This window comes from Columba livia, chromosome 1 (assembly GCF_036013475.1).
Source record: "Columba livia isolate bColLiv1 breed racing homer chromosome 1, bColLiv1.pat.W.v2, whole genome shotgun sequence".
Lineage (NCBI taxonomy): Eukaryota > Metazoa > Chordata > Aves > Columbiformes > Columbidae > Columba > Columba livia.
This window is the reverse complement of record NC_088602.1, coordinates 207,074,294-207,077,886: the sequence shown is the minus strand read 5'-3', so window position 1 is coordinate 207,077,886 and position 3,593 is coordinate 207,074,294.

The following is a 3,593-nucleotide window of genomic DNA, read 5'->3' as shown; positions in this document are numbered from 1 at the left end:
TGCTCTTGGTTGTCTATGGAGCAAATGCTCTCAGTGTCTAAATATCTGGGTTTGACATGGATATGCTTTGAAATATAATTTTTAAAGGGCTGTGCTCTACATTTTGTAATGTATCTGGCATGCAAAAACATGAAGTGGGTGTTTCTTTTGAAGAGTGGAAGAGATTTTGGCTCTTCACATTGTCTTTAGAAGTATTGGATGGTTACGTATGTTGTACTGTGTGCTGGAGGAGACGCTGCAATAACCTGTCTCCATCATGCATGTGTAAAAATGATCTCTGTCTCATTTGAATATCACATTACTAGTATTCCTAGTTGCTTAAGCACCACCCTGTTGGGTTGAGCTGGACCTAAGTCAGCTGGATTTGTTACATATTTAGGAAGCACTTCTTTACTACTTTTAAGGATCTACTGTTCTAATGCTGCCGTTGTTCATGTAGCAGGAAGCTGGTCAGAATGGGTGAATTCAGGGAGTGCTAAAATGTGAACAGAAAAAACAGCCACTGGATGTTGTGTGAATGTAGGAGTCCCTGATCTATGCAATTCCCAGTTCTCATCATCTAGAGCCTGGAATTCTTTAAGTATAATTTTATGTAGAACCCCTTTAATTTCAAGTTTTGTCTCGTTTCCTTCTCTACATAAATATGAGAAACTGCTATGACAGCGCAAGCCTAAAGAGGCAGTAGATTGTAATTGGAAGTAGAGAGCTAGCCCAGTTGTTTAAACAACTTCCATTTTATGAAATAATTGTGATTATTTATGTTCCCTTTTGCCTCCGTAAATTTATCCATCTTCTCTGTTCTCTTCCATGTGAAATTATATCCCCATTAATGAAGAATTTAGAATCACAGAGTCATTCAATCAGTTTGGTTGGAAAAGACCGTTAAGGTCAGCGAGTCCAACAGTTAATGCTGCCAAGTCCACCTCTAAACCATGACCCTAAGAACCTCATCTGCGCATCTTTTAAACCCCTCCAGGGATGGTGACTCCACCACTGCCCTGGGCAGCCTGTTCCAATGCCCGACAGCCCTTTCTGGGAAGAAATTTTTCCTAATATTCAATCTAAACCTTCCCTGGTGCAATTTGTGGCAGTTTCCTCCTATCACTTGTTACTTGGGAGAAGAGACCAGCCCCCCCTGGCTCCAAGCTCCTTTCAGGCAGTTCAGAGATCAGAAGGTCTCCCCTCAGCTCCTGTTCTCCAGCTGAACCCCCCAGGTCCCTCAGCTGCTCCCATCACACTTGTGCTCCAGCCCCTTCCCCAGCTCCGTTCCCTTCTCTCAATTCACTCCAGCACCTCAAGTTTTCCTTTTGAGGGGCCCAGAGCTGACCTCAAGGATTTGAGGTGCATCCCTTGCTGTCCCCACCTCAGCTGATGTTCCCTCCTTTTGCAGCTTTCCAGATGACTCAAAAAAGTATACTTTCAACATGAGAAATGTGATGCCAGTTCAAAACCGCTCGAAGCTTCTCAACACACCACAGGGAGTGAGCAAAGATTGTCCTGTCCCGAAAACCCATGAGCTGCAAGACTTTGTCCTGGGTCCAGCTCCACTCAGGTCGCAGATTTCAGACCCAAGACTGATAAAAGAGACCAGCCTGTTTTATTGACTAATCAACACACTACTAATTGTCAAATCAAAGAGCTCATTCATGAAGTAATTAACTTCTAATAATGCACCACTATATACAAGTCTGTCCTTCATGCTCTTATTAGTTACAATTAGTCACAGTTTAGCACTTGTGTTATTAGTTTATACGCATCCACAATAGAGTAACAGCTCTGCTGCTCCTCATTTGACCTCCCACACCACTAGTAACTGCTGTTTTTGTTTCTAGATCCTTTTTCCCACCATGCTTTCATCCTTTCTCTGCTCAGTTTGTTTTTCCAAATAAACAACTTGCTCATAAACACTTTTTCCTCATCATTGCCACTTTTGTTACATCTGTTCCCAAAGTTAGTGTTTCTACTATCTAGGCAATCCTGGCCTTATATGTGGTTATATACCTGCCTGCATAAAGGTGACCTTGCAAGATTCTGCTTCCCCAAAAGATCCCTCAAACTCCCTTTCAATTTGGCTCATAAAAATGCCTTGTTTTGGTTTGCTTTTGTTTGGTTTTGTGGTTCAAACATATGCAAAAAGTTGCAGCTCCAGAAGAGATTCACAACAATTTTCCTCTTTCTTAGCTCTGATACTGGAAGAATTATGGAAATTAGAAAGGGAAGAAATGTAACAAACCAGTTTTTTGGGTTTTTTTTTTCCTGCAAAGGAGAAATATCCCCTCCAAGTCTTCTGGCATTAAAGTCAATTTTGTTTTAAAGTGTCTTAAATCAGGATCCTTCCTGTGTCCTCAGGTGGCTTTGCTGTCAAAGGATTTACTCTGTTACACTAAAATCTCCTCTCCCATTTCTTAGGTTCGTGTTCTATACAGCACAGGCCTAATCCATGTGAGCGCTGGAGGCTGCTGATGCCGTGTTGGTCATACATGTGCTACATATGGCAACGTGTGGCGAGGCCGTACAGCTGTGGAGTGACACGGTGTGGCCTAACAGCCCAAAATCACAATCTCCGAGTGAAAAGCGACCAACTGACAGGATTAGCATGGAGAGTGATTAAAAGGCTTCACCCCAAAGGGAAGATTTAATGGCAAGGTCTTGATGGCACATATTCGATGACTGTGGGTATGAGGGTGCATCAGGTCCCACAGTGGAGGAAACACCCAGTGAAACTGAGGGCTGACATGGAATCATGGAATGTCCTGAGTTGGAAGGGACACACAAGGATCATCCAGTCCAACTCCTGTCCCTGCACAGGACAACCCCACAGTTCACACCATGTGTCTGAGGACGTTGTCCAATTATTTATTGAACACTGTCAGGCTTGGGGCCGTGACACCTCCCTGGGGAGCCTGTTCCAGTGTCCAGCACCCTCTGGGTGAAGAACCTTTTCCTAATGTCCAACCTAAACCTCGCCTGGCACATCTTCCTGCCATTCCCTTGGTTTCTATCCTTGGTCACCAGAGAGAAGAGCTCAGCACCTTCCTCTCCTCCTCCCCTTGTGAGGATGCTGTAGCCTCCATGAGTTCCCCCTCAGACTCCTCCAGGCTGAAGAAATGGAATAACTTTAGCCACTGCTCATGTGGCTTCCTCTCCAAACCCTTCACCAATTTCTGCCTCCTCCACCCAGCTGGAAATTAAAAAAAAAAAAAAAAAAGAAGAGAAAAACAATAAAGCAGGGCTTCGGATAAACCGTTCTGATCAAAGATTTCCATCTTTCTGGTAACAGGTGGAATTGCTGCTTGTTTAAATGACGCCCTTGGGTTCTGCTCTGGTGCCTCAGGGGCCTCAGCCATTTTGAGCCACAGAGGAGAGGAGGTGTCGGTGCCTTGTCCCTGTGGACACCTGTCCCAGAGCCCTCCAGTGCTCCTAAATGTCCTCAAGTTGCACCAGGGGAGGTTCAGATTGGATATTAGTAAAAAATTCTACACAGAAAATGTTGTCAGGCATTGGAACAGGCTGCCCAGGGCAGTGGTGGAGTCACCATCCCTGGAGGGGTTTAAAAGACGAGGTTCTTAGGGACATGGTTTAGTGCCAGAGTT